The sequence below is a fragment of the Manacus candei genome, unplaced genomic scaffold (assembly GCF_025592945.1).
Source record: "Manacus candei isolate 608988 ecotype Guabito, Panama unplaced genomic scaffold, ASM2559294v1 h1tg000017l, whole genome shotgun sequence".
Classification (NCBI taxonomy): domain Eukaryota; kingdom Metazoa; phylum Chordata; class Aves; order Passeriformes; family Pipridae; genus Manacus; species Manacus candei.
This window is the reverse complement of record NW_026138065.1, coordinates 16684694-16707014: the sequence shown is the minus strand read 5'-3', so window position 1 is coordinate 16707014 and position 22321 is coordinate 16684694. Positions and strand designations below refer to the sequence as shown.

Sequence of the window (22321 nt, the reverse complement as noted above, 5' to 3'; positions counted from 1 at the left end):
AACAGAGTTGCCCAGTAGAATATATTTTTTTTTCAACACACTATTCCACTCAAGTTTCTGAGGCCAGCTGAGTTGGATTGTCCTTGCCAATATATCAAAGAAGATGCATAAAATTAAATGTCATGGAACGAAAACAAAACTTTTGTGTTTCCTCCTGACATGCTAATATTTGTATGAAAGGCTTCCAGTTCAGTGATCAGTATATTTCCACAATCTGCACATCTGTATTTGAAAGAGTAACTGGAATGATGACATCCTAAAATAGTACCTAAAATAGACAGGACTACCAAGGGGAGGTGCCATGAAATGACATTTAGCAAAAGCTATGCACTCTTCCACAGCCCTGTTCCCCGCCCTGTCCTTCATGTCAGTTATTGATCAGATCTTCACTCGATGCAAAAAGCCTCTCTTTGAGCCCATGCTTTAACTGTAATAATAAAGTAGGTCATTGATTAACTGGAAGTATGACAGGCAGCTCCTCCAGTCAGGTTATGACGTACTGTAAGTCTTCAGGGAGGAGAGCAAGCGATGAATCAGTAATGTGAAAAGAAATAAAGCCCACAGGTTTTAGTCTTTTGGGAGGACTTCTCTCGGCAACATAGTTAGTAGCATTACCCTCAGCAAGTTGACGGCTATGCAAATTCACAAGAGAAGCTTTTCAGGTTTCCAAAAAAAGAAAAAGAAAAAACAAACATGTAAGATGAAATTCTCTTACCCAACTGCAGTACCTAGGGAATTTTTTACTTTGCAAGCAACCAACTTATATGGGCTACTCCTACTCATTGTTCTCTACATTTAGATATAATATATATAATTAAGCACTGTATAATTAAGCAGTTTTACATGCACTGATTTCCACTGCACTGTCTTTTGGCAGCACTTCTTTAAGAGTCCTTATCCCCAGGTCTGCTCCATGGTTGCCCACCCTGTCCTGGCCTCCAAGCAAAGCAGCTGTCGGCAGGAGAGCCTTTGCATCTGCACACTCAGTGGGAGCCTCAGGGTTGCTCAGCTCCAGTAGGGTGGTGCAGGACAATCCTGTAAGCAGTTCTGCCATCCTACACACCTCATTGTCCCAATTTGACCATTGCCCAAAAGCAGCACGGACATCTTCTCACTCTGTTTTCCTGTGCCCTTGCACTTTCCAAGCAAAAATTGCAGCACACTCTAGCCTTTCATTACCTAGTTTGAGTCATTAGTAACATCTGAGGAAGGATGGTGCTTATACCACAGAGTAATTCCCTGTCAGACTCTCACAAAAGAACAGAGATGTGGCTTTGACTAAGCCACAGCTAGCCTTATCCTGACCATGCTGAGTAGCCAGTATTCCCCCTTTCCCTGCCCCTGCTGGATTTATTTTTGCTCCAAAATTGCTCACCATGTTCCATGGCTGTCATTGCTAGATGTCAAATCTGCTCATCAGTCAGTTCAGAGAGCAGAACAATGTTAGCACTATGCACTGTGACACCCAGCAGCTTTTACATGCACATTTGATGTGATTTTTTCCGAAGCATGTAAAATCCACAATTTCTGCCGCTGCCTCTTCACTGCCTCCCACTTTCCCACCAAATAAAAGCTAGCTCAGCCACTTGCATAGGGTTTTTTTCAGATACTAGCACTGCCCACAGTTAGTCTATATATTGCTGTGCAGAAAAAGAAAATTAAACAACTGGCATTTATTTAGTTATTTTTGATTTACAGCTCTGGTCTATGGATCTTGTCATCACCCACATGTCTCTAGCCTTTCTGTCTCTCATGTCTGAATCTCTGCTGCCCTGACAACTCCAGCCCTCCACTCTCTCTACCTGTAGCTGCAGTGGCCTGAGCTAAGCAGTGGCTACTTTCATAGGTTTAAGGGGGAAATTTATACATACAAATTAACTCAGGTTGCATTGACTGGGTTTAAGTCAAATTTATTATATTTATTTTTTATCAGAATTTCATAAATATATGTATATTCATATAGTCAACAAATCACATATACACCTATAAAATAGTCACATTCTCATTATATTTGTGCAAAAACCTTGAAGTAGTATTGAACATTGCTGAAGCATGTGTCACAAGCTTAGTTTGAGTCTGTCATGCTTGAGTTTTATTTTTAGAAATTTTATTTGACTTTTCTCAATGAAGGAGGAAAACTAAAGAATGCTGGAAAATAATTTAACATAATTGTGTACTCTTTAAGTTATTATACATAACAAATTAATTAATGAAAAATTTTACCCCAATAATTTTCTCTGGAGCTTGCTTGCTTCATTCTTTCCTTTCCTTTTTCTATTCATTCTCTCTTTCTTTTTTATTTAAATGTCAGCACTTGTGCCTGATCTTGACATCCAGTTTATCAAAGCTGGAAAATGTAGCAGTAGGTCTGCATGGCACCGCTCAATGTTTGATGCTATCAGCAACTCTTAGCTAATGGTTACCTAAATGCTACAGCCATGGAAAAAGATGCCCTAAATTACATTAAATGAAGCAGCATATACTGGAAAATGACAAAGATTATTCAGCAATTTCATTTTAGCAAGTCCACCTCTTACTAAAATAGAAATGCAGAATGACCATATATTTCCTTAGCTGAATTCATCCACTGTCTATTTAGACAGAGGTTGATATCATAAGTGCATTCAGGAGTTACCTTATCAGAAAAACAGTAGAAGGGCTATACAGAATTTTCAGAAAAAGCATGCCAAACCCTTGGAGTAAGGCATGCTGAACACTTCCAGTATCATCCTGTTGCTCAGTCAGTGACAGCAGCTGGAATTTCCCTGCTCAGAGACCTATATGAGGTCTCAAAGGGACTGAGGTACCAAAACACTTTTTCAGATGGACGCGTAGCTGAAGTCAGAAGCAACTCTTACCCCAAGATATAACAAAGATCTGGACGTGCACCCATCCCACCTTTCCAGGAAGCCTGAATGGGAGTGAACAGAGGTTGCCAGAGCACTTGGGGGCTTCCACTGCCCAAGTGGAAGCAAGCGACATGCTGAGCAGGGACAGTGGCCTTCCATGTGGCCCAGGGATTTGCTCTTAAATACACCAGAAAGCATTTTAGGGCAGAAAGGAGGTAAATACACCCGTGATTTTCCCTCTTGTAGGCCTATTCACTGGATTACTCACTCACAAGCTCTCTTCTCTGTAGGTATGATGGGAAGTGTTTAGGTGTGAGTCTGTGAACCTCAGTTTTGAGGTTTCTCCTGGGAAAGCTTGTGGTGAAAGAAAAGGAAATTCCATGCACCTTCTCCAGGGTCTGATGGCCTGTGCGGGCAGAGAGATCCTTCCTCAAAGGTAACTCAAGAATTATTCTTATATCATCTGCTGCAGCCAAGTATTAAATTGTCTTTGAAAAATCCTTTGTTCTGAACCTGTTGTATGGTTGCCAGAGTGGATTTCTCCTATTCATAGCAAATTTGGAAATATGCTCCTCCAAAATTACAGAAAATGTTCATATCTCATAGAAAGCATAAGGAAATGAGGAATCTGCCTCATTTTTAATAATTTAAACTAGTGTTCATCAACCCATTTCAACCATAAGTAAAAGTGAAGAAAGAGCAATCTATCAGAAGACTGAGTGTTGCTTCCAGCAACATTTGATAACGAGTTTACTAACATAGACACAACTTTACATTTCTGTATAACATACAGCTTAAAATATGCAAAGCATATTGAATCTTGACTTTCTGTGGAAAGACTACATGTTGAGAATATATTCCAAAATTGTATTTATTGTATGCACGTAAGTGTATATTGCATGTATATATCTATCTATCTACAATGATGAGTTTTTCTGCAGAAAATATTTTCCACTCTCCCCTGTTTGCAGTCAGAAAAGAGCAATGTCCCACAATATTTGATTTTGAGTAAAATGTTTGTGGTAAAGCTATTACTGAGTAGTATTATTGAGTGACCATGTTTGAAGAAAACTATTTCTGATTTTCTTCGTGTGCTTTTTTTACAACATGCTAGCCATTATTAACAGATATGTTGCTAACAGATCTTATTTACAACTTAGTTATATGCTGAAATCTTTGAGCTGGGAGGGGGAGTTGGCAACCCTAATTGCCCAGTGAGTAAACAGCACTGATATTTGTTAAACGTGGCTTTGAGTTTGTCCTTGTGGTTGTACTTGAAGCCTGGAAGCTCAAGTCCAGCATTAAGGTGCCTCTGACACTCACAAAACACTTTGCCCTCAGAGCTTCTTGCAAAACCTTCGAAGGGCTTACATTATTCTGCAAGGTGTGCATAAGGTTGCCTATCCTAATTACTCTAGTTCTCTCCTCCATTCAACAGGGCCCAAGCCAATAAACAAGTTCCAACTATGGTGAAAGCCTTACAAAAATAGGCAGAGGCAGCACTGCCAAGGGTACCCTCCTTTACGTAGTGTATAGGAGTTAATATATAATTCACAGAATTAAAAAAAAAACAACCAAACAAACAAAACCCAAGTTTTTTACTAAGCCTACTAGCACATAGCAATAGCAGATGAAGAGCAGTATTAATTGTCTGGAATACTAGGTATATGATAGAGAGACAACTGTAACCCGAGAAAGGAGTTCATTAGTAAACCAAAACATAATAGTTATGAGTAAATCCAGGAAACATCCTCCCCTTAAGAATAATGAAAGAACAAATTCAGAATGCATTTGTCAAGCTTTTAGGAGAGTGGAAAACAAGAGTCTGCAGCCTAAACTAAGAGGTTAAACCATTTCTATTTACACAGATTTTAACATCTGATAGAACCAGGGCCTCTGTTTTGTAACTAGATTAGCTGATGTGAATCTGGCTGCATCTGTATGGCATCACTGTAATAAGTGGGATCCAAGTGGATGACTAATCGTGGCAGTGGATTTGGTTTTCAGGCTGGGCTGTGAGGTGGTCAGTCAGCCAAATAACTGTGGAAGTATATGCCCATGAGCAATCCCAGTCCATTCACTGCATTGTAAGAGCAGATACACTACTTGTGAAACTTCCCTAATCTTTAGCAAAACTAAAGAAAAAGTAAATATTAGAGCTCCCAAATTTAACATGAGAAGGAGTGAAAAATGCTTTTCCTGCATTGCTGTACAAAATGGGGTATGTTGAGTAATTAGATATCCTATATGGAATGACAGGCTGGAAGAAAATGAAATCTGTTTCAGAGGAAAATGAAATTTAACTTTTCCATGGAAATTAAGAAAAGTGGAAGGGAAGAAAACAGGAATAGTTTCAGCCTTACAAATGCTCATTTACTTTGCATTCAAAGTCTTTCAGTAAGATGCCACAATTAAAAACTCCTTCAGAACAAAATTGACACTATTTTGCTTATTACACAGTTGGTGATGTCAGCTACATAACTTCATTTGTCATAGCATCTTATTACCCACTTGAAATTTTGAGTGATGGAAACTAGTAAAATTGGAAGAGAAAAAAAAGAAGCTCCTCCCGTTTCAATCAAGTAATCAGAAATCCACCTGATAAGCAGATGTTGCTCAGTTGCCTGTCAGTGTAATGCAACTAAGTAAATGATTTTATTTATAACCTACGGCTTTCCTAACAGCTTTTCATATTTGTGTTAGTTTTGCTTAGTGAAAATATCAAAATAGAGGGATTTTTTTTTTTCTGACCTCACATGTTGAGCTGAGAACTCCTACAATATTTTAGGAAAGTTTGGGCTGTCATTAATGTCATCTAGACAAAAAGCAGGAGGATGGCATTATTCTGTTACTCTGACATGTTTCTAAATGTACCTTGCGGATTCACATAACCATAGGATGGTATGTCTGCTGATGACTCATGCTGACTCACCCACCGAGCCAGAATTTACTAAGACTTCTATGCCCACACACAGTGATATGATTTCCAGTCTGAGTGAATTCTTTAAAATTTAATTTAGTAGGCTTTAACTACAGAGACAGATATGCTTCTTTAACGGTTGCCTTAATTTGTTCTTATGTCTCACTGAATGTGTGTTCAGATTATATTTTGCAGAATCCTTTGAAATCAATTTTGAAAATAATGTGGATAAGTGCAACTGTACTTTTCAAATATGAAGGTCTGTCTGAAAACACTGCAGGTATATAGAAGCAGTGATAATCTACTGATGCAATGGACCTAAAGGCCTAATACATAATCACTGCCTCTCTGCTCTGGCTTTAGCAGCAGTGCTTGTGGGCCTCAACTATGATAAGTCCCCAGGCTTAGGCAATGAATAATTAATAAAAAGACGAATTGACCTGATTCTGTTTTTATTTTTAAGACTGGAAATCGTATATTACCCAAAGGGAGTCAACAGAATTGAATTGTATAAAACTAGGTGTGAAAGCAATTCTTTAAATGATACTACAAATGTCTTCAGAGTGATTTTGCTTTTTCTGAAATAAACAGGAATTATATGGCAGACTTTAATGGGAATATGATCAGTCCAACTATTCATCTCTCTCCAAGTTCCGGTCAAAATCTGATATGATACAGCAGCCTGAAAAGTAATTTCTGTTGTTACAGTACAAGCTGCAGTGACTGAAGAGATGAATACCAGTGAGATTCTCTCTTGGAACCAAATAAAAGCTTCTCTTCAATCTTGTACTTTTTGATATAGACTCATATATTTGTTACATCAGGATTTATGATAGTCCATTCCTCACTCCAGGATTCTTTACCCACCACACAGACTAAGGGACAGAAAAAAATATTTGTTTGGACTACTTCTGCATGATTTGCTCTTTAAACTCTTCTGACAAATGACTAATGAATGTTCCCACAACAGAAAATGAGATGCATATATCTTACCCCAAAATAAAAATGATCAAATGCTTCAGTAAATTGATCGAGCTCTCTAGACTTTTCTCCACCTTTCCAATATTCTGAAAGAACAGTTGATGCCCCCAAGCCACATAGATTTCCCTCTTTCTCTGGGTTTTTATGTCATTTCTCAAAAGTATGTCACCTTTGTCCGTGTTTTGGGGCTGTGTGTTTTACTTCTCTTGCTCCTGCACTCAGTCAGGCATGATTCCTAATCTGTAAGAACTTGTCTAGGATTCTGTCTTCTCATCTCTGGGATTCACTAAATTGTGCTGTCCTCTAAATCTGAAAGTGCTGGATGAGTGGACACTTCATCCCCTGTGGTTTCTGCTTCCCTGATTTCCTTGTACTTTGAGTATACAGTCCTTTGTTTTGCTTTTGGAAAACAGAAATCCCAGACTTTAAGTCTTTAGTCACATCTTCCTGCCCGTATGATTGTTCACACAGGGCTTTCTTGTAATTCTGTCACTAGAATTCAGGAGTTGTTGGGTTTAATGATTGAGTTAAATGTGCTTGAAAATAGAATATAACTTCTTTTGTTATTTCAACCCTCAGTGGTCATTAAGACTCTGTATGTAATGGAGCATGGTACAAGGAGAACCACACAGCTGTATGACAAGGTTTGAATAGAAACTGAAATAGGTGTTTCTACCTCAGTTCCCACATGTTCTGCCGATTAATGTTCCTCCTCTTGCTGTTGCACTGCCAATCACAGTCTACCTTTGATCTGAGACCATCCACGATTTCTATCAAACAAGCACATGTGAAGGACTCTGCTCTGCTGAACTCCTGGGAGATGGATGCTCTGTAGTAGAGATATGCACTTTTGACATGCTGTGCCTTTCTCTAAAGACAAGAGAGGACCATATACTGCAGTCCATCCTTTGCTGCAGGACATGGCAATTTCCTGGAAGTGCCATGATTACTGAATATACACAACAGGTTGCTTGCAGCAAGTTTCTCATGCTAAGAGGATGAGTGCTCAAGAAATACAGCTAAGAGTAGATTAGTATTGCCAAGTAATTCAGACAGCTCACTGCTGGTCTCCCTCTTTCCAAGCAGTGCTACAGACCTGTGAGGAGAAAAGAGTGATTACTGGATTAATTGTTCTGACAGTAATTCATTTCTAAAAGCCCTCTTTCTCAAGGGACTCTGGTCCTTCCTATGTTTTATTGCTGGGCAAGGAAAGGGCCTCTGGAAAAAACGGTTGTAAGAAATAGGCTACTGCCACTACCTGAGCAAGTCATCTTGCCTACAGCCTATTCCAGAGGGCTACAGACTGCATAAATAAACCTAGAGGTCAGAGCCAATGGAGACTGAATGCCCCAGCTCTATTCGATGTCTCTGCAAATACTGTATCTTCCTTTCTTTTACTCCTGATTTGCAAAAAAATATAATGACAATGTAAAAGTGATGTGCTAGTAGTTGAAAAAGCAACATTTTTTTCAAGGAGTGAAAATTCCCAAGCCCCATCTACCAATGCAAATAAGCAGTTTATAGTGTTTAAGCTAATATTGGCCTATATCAGACAAACATACGTGATTGCAAAGCCTATATTCAAAGGTCTATCTCTAGCTGAATAAACTGGCACTGAAGTTTTCTGCATCTCTGTAGCTTATACACTTCTGACATCAAGTTTTAAGTACCATTCTGTGATATGGCAGTGCCAACAGTGTGTTTGGCAGTGTTCACCATGTACTTACCTCTGTGCTTATTACAGTTCAGCTGTGGAGCCTTTCTTGATTATTTTTATTTTGAACATTTTATGAAAAAGCTGAGTTTATTGCCATCTAAGAGCTTTGTGCAGTAGTGCTCTCCAGTTATTATGTTGTTATTCTTTCTTTTTCAGCTTTCAGAATTTTATTGTTCTTACACCCTTTTGAAAGGGAATGTAATATTTACATTTCTTCAATCTTTTTATAGATATAAGATACTCACTTGGCTTATCCTGGCAGTCGTATACCTTGTGGCACTCTCACTTGACTGTCTTAGAGTTCCACCTGTTCTTCTGCCTTGCCCCTCCTTCCCTGGGATTTGTTGCATCCACGGTAGAGCTGGAGTACTGTGTAACCTCCAAAAGATTTAATCTCGGTTGAGCACCTTCGATTGTGCAATCCCATGTGTTCAATAAACACCCCACTGGAAGGACTTCTCCTATAGTGCAATGTGGACTCCAGCTATTTGTTATGAAATGCCTTGGTTGAATTGTAACTTGATTTGAGTCTCCATTTCCAAGACAGTGTAACTTCCCTTATGAATCTTTTTTTCATGCCTTTTTAAGAACTCATAAATTACATATATCATATATATATAATATATATAATAAAACTATCAACTGTACATCAGACCCTAACCTTGCAGCTTCTGAATAATGGATTACTTTATTCTTAGCGTTCAGACATGAGATGCCATTAATAATGATGATCAGTTTGGGGTTTGGAGCATTTTCTCAAATAATTTTCATTCCTCTTACTTCCTCACTTTATCATATCAGAGGCTTTATAAGTATTATTTTAACTTCCAATTCTAATTCCCTTAGCCATAGTTAATTATAGATATTCCAACAGCTTCAGAGTTATTTATTCCAGAGTTTCTTGATCATGAGCAGGCTAATCAGAGGTCTTCTGGGGGTCCTTTCATTTTCAGAAATACTGCTTTTAAAGTGTCAAGTCCTATCATCCAGACTTTGTTGGTTTTGTTTCATTTTTGTACTGCTCAGTGTAAAATTCATGAAACTGCTCATTTCTGCAAAGTGGGACACATTTAAAATGCAATGTCCTCTTGTCATTAACTTTAGATTATCTTCAAAATTAGAAAATATTTTCTAATAATTTGAAATACACTTATTTAGTTGGATAGCAGGTAGCCTGTTAAAAAGATATGCGTTGTGCAACTGACTTAGTAGTTCTCGTTTTGGAAAGTAGTAGTTTGCCTTTTGGAAAGGCAAAAAGAACCTTTCCAATATGGTTATTTTAACTTATTTGTTGTTGGAATATGGGAACAGAGTTCATAACATTCATCGTGTGGAGAGACAACACGACAATTTTTATTTTATATTATCTTTCTGATGACTGTAACTACTAATTTATATTTGTTTTTCAAAAACTACACAAGATTTTATTTTTCCTTTAAGGGGAATCAATCCTCTACTCCTTACCTGGCTTGTATTCCCACCAAGACTAGTGGCCCTCTGGCTTGAGCAGAGCTGAATCCAAAGGCTGTGATCATGATGCTAGTTTTCCTTTGCTATAACAGGAGGGAGTCAGAGAGCTCGGTACCTCAAAGGAAGTACACAGCATACCTAATGTTGTCACTGTTATTATGGTTGGCATATTTTGATCATGTCTTTTTCTCTTTGATACTGATGTAGAGTAATATGTGAACATTATCTTTAAGCTGCAATCTGATCTTACTGAGCTTTAAGTGCAGTGAAGGGCAGTGGATTTTCTCTTCAGCGGCAACACGAACAGCAGGAGCTCTGGAAATTGTAGTGGCAACAGCAGCTTCTGTTGTGACAGTTCTCTCCTAGGTCACCATGGTGAGAATGTATCTGATTGTTGGGGTTTTTTTCCTGTCCAGACACTAATATAATTTCTAGAATCCAGAAGAATAGCTTTTATAAATTAATATCCTTGTCATAAATAGTCTTCATGTAGATATGCTAGTAAGAAATACACACATTTTCTTTTTTTGGAGGGATTTAATAACTAGACAAAGGATTTAGCAATACTTGCAAAAACTTAAAACTGTTGTTTCATCTGTTAGTATGTAGTTGGGAAAAGCCCCCCACAGTTAATTGAAAAAATTGTTAATCAACAACAATATGGAACGTGGCCTACATTCTGCTTTGCTTTGCTTTGTGAAGAGTCATTATATGCTTATATGTTTTAATACTAAAAATGTTAATTTTTGAACTGCAGATACTGCAAGAAAACGCAGGGGACCTATCTGGATTTTGCATACAGAAGACTGAGCTCTTTGCTCAGAGCTCAAAATTGAAATGGCTGTAATGTGACAAAGTGTCTGACATTTGATGGTCAGGGATAGCACCTATCAAACCATCCTACAAAAATACAGAAAAGGAATAATTAAGTGTTGGGGGTTTTTTTGTGAGGGGCTTCATTTGGTATCAGTGTTATCACTCCTGTCAATCATGCTTATTATCTTTACCTCCCAGCAAGCTGCTGTGCAGCATGTTGATCCTACTGGATGGATTGGCTATTGGTGACGGTCTTTAACTGAGTCACCACCAAGATTTTCCATTAGCAAGTTCACAACCAGTCACATCTGCAGCTCTGGCCTTCTGGGCCACTTCTGGGGTTGTGCACCACTGGGATAGATACCAGGCTGCACTGCTTAGACATTACAAGATTTTAGAGAAACAGAGGCCCTTTCCTTGCCGTGAGCTTACACATCTTAGTTTGATTGATTTCTTACCACCTTTCCTTTCTACTTAAACTGGTATTCATTAAGTTACATGCATGTATAAATTACTCAACAGCCTCTGCTGCAGTTCAGCTCTTTAGGAAAAGGTTCAGTGACCTACTGGATATGCATGAAGTTTCTGTCAGAAGACATTTTTCCCCCTCAGTCTTGAAAAAAAAAAGTCTTCTCAAGACCTGCTTTGCTCATTGTTAATGTTTAAAATGTGTGTTAGGGCAACCCTTCACACTGTGCAGTTTGGTTGCTGGTGTTTTTCCCCTCAGAAGAATGATGAGTCACATCTATTCCAGTTTAACAGCTCGTCTGATCTTAACAGAATGCCCTCACCAGAAACATCCTTGTATAAATGCAGACCACTCACACAGATCAGATTGCTTCTGCCTGCTTTGTTGCCCCATTCTAGGTTACCTTCACTTATCCATGGGTAGATGAGAACAGTGTGTGCTACAAGCCCCCGCTCTCACTTGGGTTTTCAAGCTGTTGTGCTTCCTCAGCAGTGGGGAGAAAGAGAGGTGGTGGTGAATGGAAACATGGGAAGGTATTTTTGAAGTGCTACTGGTTTTATGTGGGAAGGTATTTTTAAAGTGTCACTGATTTTATGAAGCAACCTTTGCCACTATCCCAGGTAATTACTTCTCATAGTTACAGTAAGGAAGAGTAAAATAGTGAATTAACAGTAATGATAATTCCCAATGAATTATGAAAATATCACAAAGATTAAGTAGGAAGCTGTTAACTTGTCATTAGATTACTATTAGAGACATGCTTAGGAAAGAAGTGTAAGTGGGCAGCAAAAGGTAGCAATGGAATTGCATTGACAGTAATAGATCTCAGTTAATAGCTGTGTATTTAAATGATAATCTCTTCAGACTTTTTTTTTCTTACTCTCATGCTTACTTTTAAATTTTCATTAGAATGGTCTCTGCTATATAACATTGTGCCTATATAGCATTTGAAAGATGTTTGAAAAGTGAGAGAATATTGTTACCAAAGTAATTTATTTTATGGAATCTAAAAGCAAACTTGTTAGGCAAACTTGATTGACTTCTTCAATAACGTAAGCTTAAAAGATGATAAGGACATAAGTATTTTACAGTCAATATGCTTAAGCTTTTGAACTCTCTTAAAATACTTCAGTCAAAGGGTAGAAAAGACAATCTGAAGTCCAGATAGCTAGTGAAGAACAAACCAGGGTAGTAATAATGATGAAGATACACTGGGGATGGTGAATGAGAGTAGTCTAAACAAAAAGTGGTATTCTAACATGAAAGTAAAATGTTCAGCAAGATTTTAGACTAGGAGACATCTCAACAAGAAGTTAACAAAACTAGCACTTCTGATCTGTCTCCCATGCTATGTACAATTCTGAGTGGCAGAGAGGAAAAGTGTGAACACATGCTCACAAGGTATTGGGTTACCAAGGCGAATTTTTGCTTATCAGCTAGGATGCTATGGCAGCATACAGTAGCTTAAACGAACACATTTTACTTCAGCAGCTGGATGGGCTGGGAGCATGCACACAGGCAGTTATTACATTGTCTGTGGAGCAGTAACTTATTAAGCTATGCTAAGTCATGGCTTAATTACAAACTAGCTTGACAGCTTGTGGCTGTCTGTCCCTACCCAATTTAACAACATGAACAAAGCTCAAATGCAGACAACAGAAATAATCATGGCACATCAATCCCTCCAGTTGGTTACATCTAAAAGCCAGCTCATGGCTGCCTGTGTGCAACTCTGAATAAGTACTTCCACACTGCCAATTAAGTGCCTGTGTGAAGGCACTTAACCTGTTGCCCAGCCACATTTAAGATTGTATCTGTCATTCTAGTGCTGAAGCTGAATGGCATTTTATATCATGCTGTGATAAACTAGAATATTCTGTCCTTCTTTGTCATCTTTTTGAAGTGAAGAGCTCCCAGCAGCTAGAGGAAATTCCTGATGCTAATCCCCAAAGGTCTTGCTTTTATACTCTTGAACTTAACTGCCTTTCTATTTCTTCATCAGTTTAAATGTGTATGGTTTTCTAGCTTTCCTTACTGTCAGTACCCCTGAGCACTGGGTCATTTACAAATGTATTTTCTACCACTTTCTTGTGTCAGTATCATTAAGGAAAATATCTAATAGGTTTAAGCCCAAAACTTATCTTGGGCAGGGAGGCTGGGGGAGGAGAGGTTGTGATAGTGGGAAGAGAAGAGAACAACCTTTACTCAGATACCTCACCACTACCTCACCACTGATCATCAGATTTTGCTTTATCCTGTATGGATAATCCATCACCTCCATTAGTCTCTGATATTGCTGTGCTAATTCCTGTCATCTCCTCCTTTATCTAGAAGTTGAATGATATTATCAAAGAAAGACATTAGGTTAATCTGGTAAGGTCCATCTTATGTAAACAAACATTACACTTTCTCATTTCCTGATATACTTACTTTAAAAAGCTTACTGCCAGACAAGTGATTTCATTTGATGTGATTTTCTGACTTCTGGAATGGGCATTATCTGTTCTTTCTGCCCAGAGGTTGTAGCCTGTGTTTTATTTTCATCTTATATGTAATACTAGCAATTTCCTTTCCCTCTTAGCTATTAGCCATTCTGCCTTCTAACCCCATGTTCAAGATCACCATCTTTACTGAAAATTGTGGCAAAAATATGTATTTAGTTTTAGAATCAGATGTAGACTATCTCTAACCCCCACTTCTTCTTCACTGGAAAGCAACATCTCTTCCTTCTTACAATATTATGCCACAGCTGGATAACATCTGGCTGTTTTTTCAGATACCATAATGCAACCTGATTTTCCAGATAAATTCTCCCTTCATTCTTAGATTTATTGACATTTGAGATCCTTCCCAAACCAGACCTTTTTTTCTATATTGTTATATGCTCTGTGCTTATAATTCTCACCTCTTAATGCCACTTCTCTTCCTCTTATGCCTTGAAGCCTCTATCTGTAAACTGTTCTGCCTTCTGTGAGATACAGGTTCCCAGTCTTTTGGTTTTAAGATACCTAAGGCTTCTTCCACATTCAAATTTCTGTTTTCATTATACAAGCTGACTTTATTGCCAGTTTCCTTCATTTATCACAGTTTCCCTTTCTGAAGTGGAGAATGTTCTATTTTCTCTCACCCCTACCTTTCATCACACAAATTGTGATCGCCTAATCCAGGGCTATTATTTACTGTCAGGCCTTTGAGGGCATATTCCTGAACCATCCAAAAGCTTTACTTTTTACAGGCTCAGTGACAATTTGGAGGAGGATTTAACTGGCTAACACAGCCCAGAATGTCTAGCCCCAACTAGGAGAAGCATGTATTCCCCAAACTAATAACTGAGAATTTGAAATCTCACTGACTTTCTTTGTAACCAAGCAGCACCATCTCTTCAATAACATGGAGTTTTCTAGCTACCTCCAAAACTTCCATCCAGGGTCTGTAATGATCTCTGAGCACTCTCCTCCCAGTACAATCTGTAGCCAGCTTTTCCAAAAATAAATTAGGACTAAATTATGAGTTGTTTTATTACTTATGTTTTATTTGCAGAACATCGCTTCCTTAACACAGAATATTATTACATATCTTTATTTTTATTTCTCTTTTTCCTCAACTGTAAATTCCCTCTAATCCACATGTTCTCATTAGGAACACTGAGTTTTCTTTCATCACAAGGAGGGTGCACTAACTGTTTTATGAAATTCCCTCTTTTTTTTCCCCAAAGTGCTAGAAATAGTATATCCATGTTTCAGTTATTTCATTTTGACACAGTAACATTACTGTTTTGCCTTTGTCTATATCTATCCTTTTTTTTTTTGCTACCCATCCTATGTTCTTCCTAGTCTCCATTGCTGTGTTAGCACTTAATCTTCCTCTTGCTAGGCAAAACCAAGGCAAACTATTACGTGAATCTTTCAAAATTTTTTCTGTTCATTTCTTAATCTGAAGATGACCTTATTATCTGTGGTGATTTCCTTCCTTTCTTCATAGATGGTGTAATCTAGAAGGGGTATGCAGGGAAGTGGTAAAGAACTAACTGCTGTTGTTTAGTGAATTAACTTCCATGGGAAGTTACTCAGCTGAAAATGAAAGAGCTTGTTTGCTTTACAGATAAAAAAAATATCCATTTACCATGAACATTCTCAGTGTTTGAGAATGCCTTCTTGTGAAACTAGATCAGTCGCCACTTGTCAAACCAGTATGAAGGCCAGCCAGTTAAAACACTAGATGCTTTGGATGAAAAGCTAACTTTTTTGAAAACAGAGCTAAAACTTGAGAAAACGACATGAAAACGCTGTCAGATCAAGTAGCTTCCCAAAGGTACGGTTATTTTGTCAAGTCCTGTTTTACAGCTCATTCATTTGAACATCAAACAAATTTAATTATTGAGATTCATCAACAGCTATTTCTAAAAAGACAAATCTCCTCACCAATAACAATAGAACATTAAAAAATGGGAATTTTAAAAGCTCTGTATTATAAGAACTCACCTTCATTCCTCTTTAGTGCAGTATCAAATAAAGTTGTTTGCAAAGTAATTTTAACCCATACTATCTATTTGCTATTTATTAACATTTCCATAATTCATAGTTATTTTCATCATCACTTAGAATCAGATGGACATTGCACGTATTAAATAAATAAGGCATGCACACGTCCCGGTTTATCCAACACACACGTATTCTCACAAGTATCTTGCCTTGGTAATTTTAAACGAAGCTTAACTGGGGCCAGCCATGAAAAGGCACAAAATCTCTAGATTAGCTATTAACTCCACATTGCCACATACAACCATTATTTCACCTACTTATTACTTCACCCACCGCCCCTGCTGCCTGTCACTGTGCCACTTGCCTCTTGCCACACACACCTCTTGAGCAATGCCAGCGTTTAGTTTTCGTCCACAGAAACCAGCCAGATATGCACATTTTCTAGTGATTAGGAATATGCTGTTTACACTCAGTTAAGGATTCGTGTGCACGGTGTAGGTTTTTAGTTAATCTCTAACATTTAAGCAGGTCATGTTTGAGAAGCAATAGGGGATATAATTAATTACTTTAGAGATAGCACAGGTTAATATTTATTATTTTGGGAAGTCAATTCTGTAAATGTTGTACTGGTAGTGAGGTGAAATGATAAGGAAGTATTTTATTTTTTCTAAATTTGTTATAAAATTATATATACAGTTAGAAGGTTAAATGAAAGGGATCAGAACACCGCTGTAAAATCTAGAAGCAAGGAGAAAGGCAGGGTCAGGAGGTTTGAATGACAGTAGAAAGACTAACTTGTGATTTCTTTCAGTATTTCTATACAGTTTTGTTTTAGCTGTCTCTATGGGAAGAGTGGCTGCTACAGTAAATTAGATGGAAGAATCAGTAGCAGCTGAGTATACAATGTTCATACTGAGCAAAATTATCTAATGCTACCTAGGGTATCTCTCTGGCAGATAGCCAAGAAGCAAAGTAGAGGGTGTAAACAGGTACCTGATAAAATTACAGCCCAGTTCCAAACCTGCTGAAATCTGTGCAGGATATACCATTACTTTAAAGAGTGACAGGCTCTCAAAAAATTCTTGGTGAATCTCTTGAAATAAAAACTGTTTCAAAAGTCAAAAAAATATCTAGGCTAAATGAATTTTACATCCATGAACCCCAAGATATAGTAATTTCTAGCCAGATTTGTCATTGCTTTAATAATACATGAATTATATTCAAATTACTATGAGATATAAGTTTGAGGATAGGCAAAAAAAAAAAAAGATCCCTAGCTAGATATATAAAAGTATCTTGAGTCCCAGATCATGTGGACACTGCAAAGTTAACTAGGTTGATTGGCAGCTGGGTCTGGGCACTCAAATTAGCTTGTCTATGAGCAAGTTTTCTATGACAGAAGGGTAACCGCAGTCTCAGCATTCTGGCTGTTTCTGAACTGGCTCACGAGTGCCCGTGCTGAGGCAATCAAGGTTTCGTTCTCATTCAACTCTATCAACTGGTAGGGAGTTGTGGGAAGCAGCACTGTCACACTGGAGCGAACTTTCCTATCTTCTTGGTATGGAGTCGATCCGTTTGATCCCAGAGAAAGCAAAGTTTCAGCTCTTTGAAGTGCAGTTGCATCAGTTACCTGAGTGAAAATGTGCCTCCAGAGCTCTGTGTGCAAGGATTTTCTAATGTGAGTGGTGGTGCTGACGACCTTAAAGGTAAAAGCTGTGTAGTATTTTCTGCACTGCGGACATAACTCTGGAGACCTTGGGAAAATAAACCCATTGTGTGCCTATGTGGAAGACTGGGAGAGAATGCCAACTCCAGAAGTGAAAGCTCCAATCTTTGTCAGGGTCAGTTCCTTTGTAAACACTTCAGAAAAGACAGATGAGTAAATAAAAATGCTATACAAACTGTGTTTTGGCCTGTGATCTCAAGTCCAGTGTTCATCCACGCTGATCCCCAGCGCGTGGAGAGGAAACTGCTCAGGAAGGGGACAAGGGCATCAGTAGACGATGGTGTGGGAATTGGTATGCCATTTCTACAGCTTCTTTTCCTGCGCTCCCCCACCTGCCGGGATCAGGGGTGAGAGGAAGCTCAGGGTTGACCTCATCACCCTCTACAACTGCCTGAAAGGAGGGTGTAGTCAGGTGGGGGTCGGTCTCTTCTCCCAGGCAACCAGCGACATAGTCTCAAGCTGCGGCAGGGGAGATTTAGGTTGGACGTCAGGAAAAATTTCTTCGTAGAGGCGGGTTTAGGCATTGGAATGGGCTGCCCAGGGAGGTGGTGGAGTCACCGTCCCTGGAGGTGTTTAAGGAAGGACTGAACGCGACACTCAGTGCCATGGTCTAGTTGACAGGGCGGTGTTCGGACATACGTTGCACTTGATCTCAAAGGTCTTTTCCAAGCCAAGTGATTCCGTGATTCTACTCTTCAGGTGGGGCTCGGTGGGGCACCCGGGGCGGCCACGAGACGCCTCCGATGGGCACTCGCGCGGGGCCGTCGCTCGAGCCCCGCCGGCGGACGGGAACACGAAGGGCCGAGACACCTCCAGCCTTGCTCTTTGCTGCGGTAGCACCGGCAGCCCCGCACACCGTCCCGGGGCCGGCGGCGATCCCGCTTCCAGCTTCCAATCCCCCGGGGCGCGCGAGGCGCAGCGGCTCCCGCGAGCGCGGGCGGGAGCCCGACCCCCGCGCGCGCTGATTGGCTGGCGGTGATGTCATCGCGCGCACATACGGGTACTCGCCACCGCCCTCCGTGGGGCACGGGGGAGGTCGCGCGCCTCTCGCCCGCCCCGCGACCAATCGGAGTGCGGAGCGGCGCCGCGCGCGGGCCGGGCTGCGCTCTGCGGCTCCGCCGGCTCCGCCTGACTGGCAGGGGCGGCGGCCAATCAGAAGAAGGTACCCGCGGGCCGGTTCCCGCCCACTTGGCGAGCGGCGGCGGGGGCGAGAGAGGGTCCAGGAGTGGCGGCGGTGGGAGCCAATGGCCTGCAGGCAAACCGCGCCGCCGGGAGGAAGGGGATGTGGCGGCGGGAGGGAGGCAGGGAGGGGCGAGGACGCTCGCTGACAGACGGTTCCGTCAGCTCTACCCCGAGGCTGCGAGGCCGGTTATGAAAAAAAAAGTGCGAAGAAAGACCGAGTCCGTTCGCTGGCGTCTTGATTGACAAGGGTCGCAGCCAATAGTTACCAAAACAAAGCGGGGAGACCCAATCAGGGAAAGGCGTTTGGGCGGGGCCGTCGGGTGAGCGGCTCACGGATCACCAATGGCAGCGAGGAGGGGAGGTGCCGGCGGGGCGGACGGCCAATGGGCAGCGGCGGGGGGCGGGCCGGGGCGGACTCGGCGGTGCCGCCCGTGCGGAGCGCGGTGACGCGGGCGGGGGCACGGCGGCTCCAACATGTCCGCGCTGCTGGCGGCGCTCCGAGTGCGCGACCGGGCGGCGGCGGCGGCCGGCGGCGGCCAGCGCGGGGCGGCGCGCGCCTGAGCCCCAGCCAGCACCCCCCGCACCCGCGCCGGGCCCCGCAGCGCCGGGGGGCGCCGGGGGGCGCCGGGGGACGCCGGGCCCGCAGGTACACAGAGAGGGGCCGGGGCGGAGAGGGGGAAGGGGCTGAGCGGGCGGACCGGGGCCGGGGCTGCGGCGCCCGCGAGCAGCAGCGAGCGAGGCCCGCGGCGGGTCGGCGGGTGCGCTCCAGGCAGCGAGCGGGCACCGGCGGGCCCTCCCGGCGGGGGAGCGGAGAGGGCCGCGCTGACACGGGCCAGGCCCCGCGCGGCGGAGGAGCCGGCAGGCCGGGCCCCGCGGGGGTGGCGTCGGGCAGGGCGCCGGGGGTGTCCGGCGTGTGCCGGCGGCTGCCGGGGGAGCTGGGCCGGGGGCCCGGCCCGCGCACGTGCCGGTGTGACCGACTGGGGGTGCGGGGGGTGGGAGGGTGCGGGCGGCGGGCATGGCCCCGGTGTCGAGGGGAGAACCTACCGTGAGGCCTGGGTGCTTCTGACGGCATGAAGTCATGGGCAGATGGACAGTGGCTGGGAGCCTTTGGGGAAAAGGAGTTGAAGGCAGTTCTTTCTCGTAGTTTGGAGCTTGCTGGCTCTGCGAACCCTGTGGATATACTTGTGCTGTAATCTACAACAGTGCTTTCTTCGAAAGGAGGGAGTCGTTTTGGTGGGCTGGAGGCAGCTGGAAAAATCGGTACCCGTCTTGTTTTATGTGCTGCGGTAGGTTGAGGGATGTGTTTATACCGTGGGGGTACATGTGATGGGTGGAACGACATGTATTTGGGAGTAGTGGTACATGAAGGCCTATAAATTTAGGAGCGATAGGTAAACAGGCTTATGTGTGTTGTGAGAAGTAAGGTGGTAAGTTGGCTGGCTTCTAAAGGCTGTGGAGGAGGGAGTCTTTGGGTGGTAGGTAAGGCTGTGTACAGCTTACAGGCACAGTGGTAACAGGTTGCTACAAGGTTCTGGACTTGTTTTGTTTGGTGGCCGGTGTGGTTAGACTTAATGTGCGAGACCTTCGTGTGTAATATGAGCTGGTATGTGGACAGCAGGGCATGCGTGTTCCTACTGCTGTGCATTGGTTTGTCTGCTGCTCACATTGGGAGCTGAGGGAGATGCCTGGCTGTCACCAGCACAGTGAGCTTTGTGTCCTGTGTGTGGAGATGGGATAGGGCAGCAACCAGCGTGGTCTGTGTCCTGGGAACGTAAGAGGGGCTGTGAGTTGGTGTCTCACCTGTGATGAAATGGAAAGGCTGGGTATTTGTGGTTTGGTCCATGGAATACAAATGGGAAGATGTGTAGCAAATGCCACGTGTTGAGGTCATGATAGTGTTGTTCAGTGAAAAGTTTGTGCATGTCCTGGTGAGCTGTAGAACTGTAGGTGTATATATATTTGTGACAGATGCCAGGCAGTCTAAAATTCTGTCTGTGAGGGCATCAATGCAGTCTTCTTGTGGGTTCCAAGGATTATTGTGAATTATAAGAAAGTGAGGGGGCTTGATTTGGTATTTGGGTACATTTGAAAAAGGGGGGAAGGATGAATTTGTGTGCATTATGCATATATAAGGTGAAAATTATGTTAGGCTATGTATACATATGTGTATCAGGGGAATGGTATTTGTGCAAAAGGGAAACTGGAGTTTTCGTATTGCTGAGTTAGTTAGTCTGTGTATAGAGAGAGGGTGCAGGCGTTTTTGGCTGAGGCTATGAAAAGTTGAAATGGTGTGGGGGAGGGATGATGGACTGGGTCCAGGGTCTCAGGTGGGTCCTGAGCAGGTTGGAGGCTATGGGGATTCTTTGCTGCTCATGCTATGGAGAGAAGTATTTTACAGTTGTGACATCTAGTGAAAGTAAAAAAAATGAATAAATATAAGGCAATTTGTCACCATTATGAATATTATCAAATTAAAGGAGGCTACAGAACAGTCAAGGGGTTTCTGGTAAAGTGTACCTTTTTTTTTTTGTTTGTTTATTTTGTTCTGTTTGTTTCACTGGGTAAATTTTCCATTAACTTTAAGGGTAAGCTTTTGCTGAAACTAGCACTCATAATGGTGTTGACAGGTCAGCAGCTAACTAAAAGCACTTAATATGGTGCAGACAAGCCCCCACGTATGTGTGGGCTCAGGGGCTCCAATGTGTCTGTTATATGTATTTATTACATGCGTTTTCTAGACCTTAACACTCAACTGAGTGCGTGTCTGTAGAAGGTGTGGAGTCTTTTGTGCTGGACACGTGCTTGTGTTTGAGAGAGGGTTAGTGCATAAACATTTGGGAGTTGGAGATTTGTGAAGAGACAATCCATTTAGAATAGAAAGCTGCTTGGCACAGGTGCAAATGAGGAATAATTGCATGTGTGTATCCCACGTTCTGCAAGTTGGAGACAGTACGTATTATTTGTTTACGTAGCCACTCATCTCTTGTTCTGCACAGATATTTAGAGGAGGCTGTTACACAGAAGAGTGATCTAATTACGGCACATAACATCAGATGAGGGAAGTGTAATTAATGTAGTATGGAGAGGGCTATATAGAGGGTGCAGAGAACCCATTTTTCTTTTACTGTGATAGCCATGAGGTGATCAGTTAGTGAGGCAGGGACCTAGAGAAAGAGAAGAGTAGTCTTGTAATTATCCTGGACAATCCAGTTCTCTTCTTGTCTCTGCTGTGCGTTTGTCATTGCTCACTTATACTTTTCCAATGATGATCAACTAATGTGTGCTTCTGACTTACTAAACTTGAGACTCTGTCCCAAGAAATATAAACTTATCACAACTGAAATTACGGCTTGTGAAATCTGTGTGTTTGAGGTGCTCAGTGTCAAGAACTACTGCTCTCGGGGGGGCTGATGGAGAGTAGGGAGTATTTCTTACATGAATGTGTTGCCTTCATATTACAAAAGGGAAAGGCACTAAAAATCCTAGTACCACTGGATTTTTAGCACCACTCTTAGTAGTGGATTTAAAAACTTATGTTTGTGAAGTATTTGTATTACTCTGTGGAGCAGGGTTTATTTAGACTGCAGCAAGGGATGAGGTAGAATGGTGTTCAGCCAGTACTGTCCATTTGGAATGGAGCAAACTGCAGCATACCTGGATGAATGTATGTTCATACCTTGAACAGCGTTCAAGGGGGCAGGGATGGGGTT

The 22321-nt window shown here is 41.9% G+C and overlaps 1 protein-coding gene across 9 annotated transcripts in view; it reads left to right on the top strand.

Annotated features, from left to right (window-relative positions):
* Positions 1-18614: 18614 nt before the first annotated feature.
* The window catches only part of PPM1B (protein phosphatase, Mg2+/Mn2+ dependent 1B), a 62324-nt gene continuing 58617 nt past the window's right edge, over positions 18615-22321 (top strand). For 3 of the 9 annotated variants that reach the window (XM_051783763.1, XM_051783762.1, XM_051783760.1), the window contains exon 1: positions 19689-19897. The gene's annotated coding sequence lies outside the window, so the exon portion shown is untranslated. Of the gene's footprint in view, positions 18685-19142; positions 19258-19677; positions 19898-22321 lie in introns of those variants that run through there. The other 6 variants (XM_051783765.1, XM_051783764.1, XM_051783758.1 and 3 more) reach the window with 4 other exon arrangements.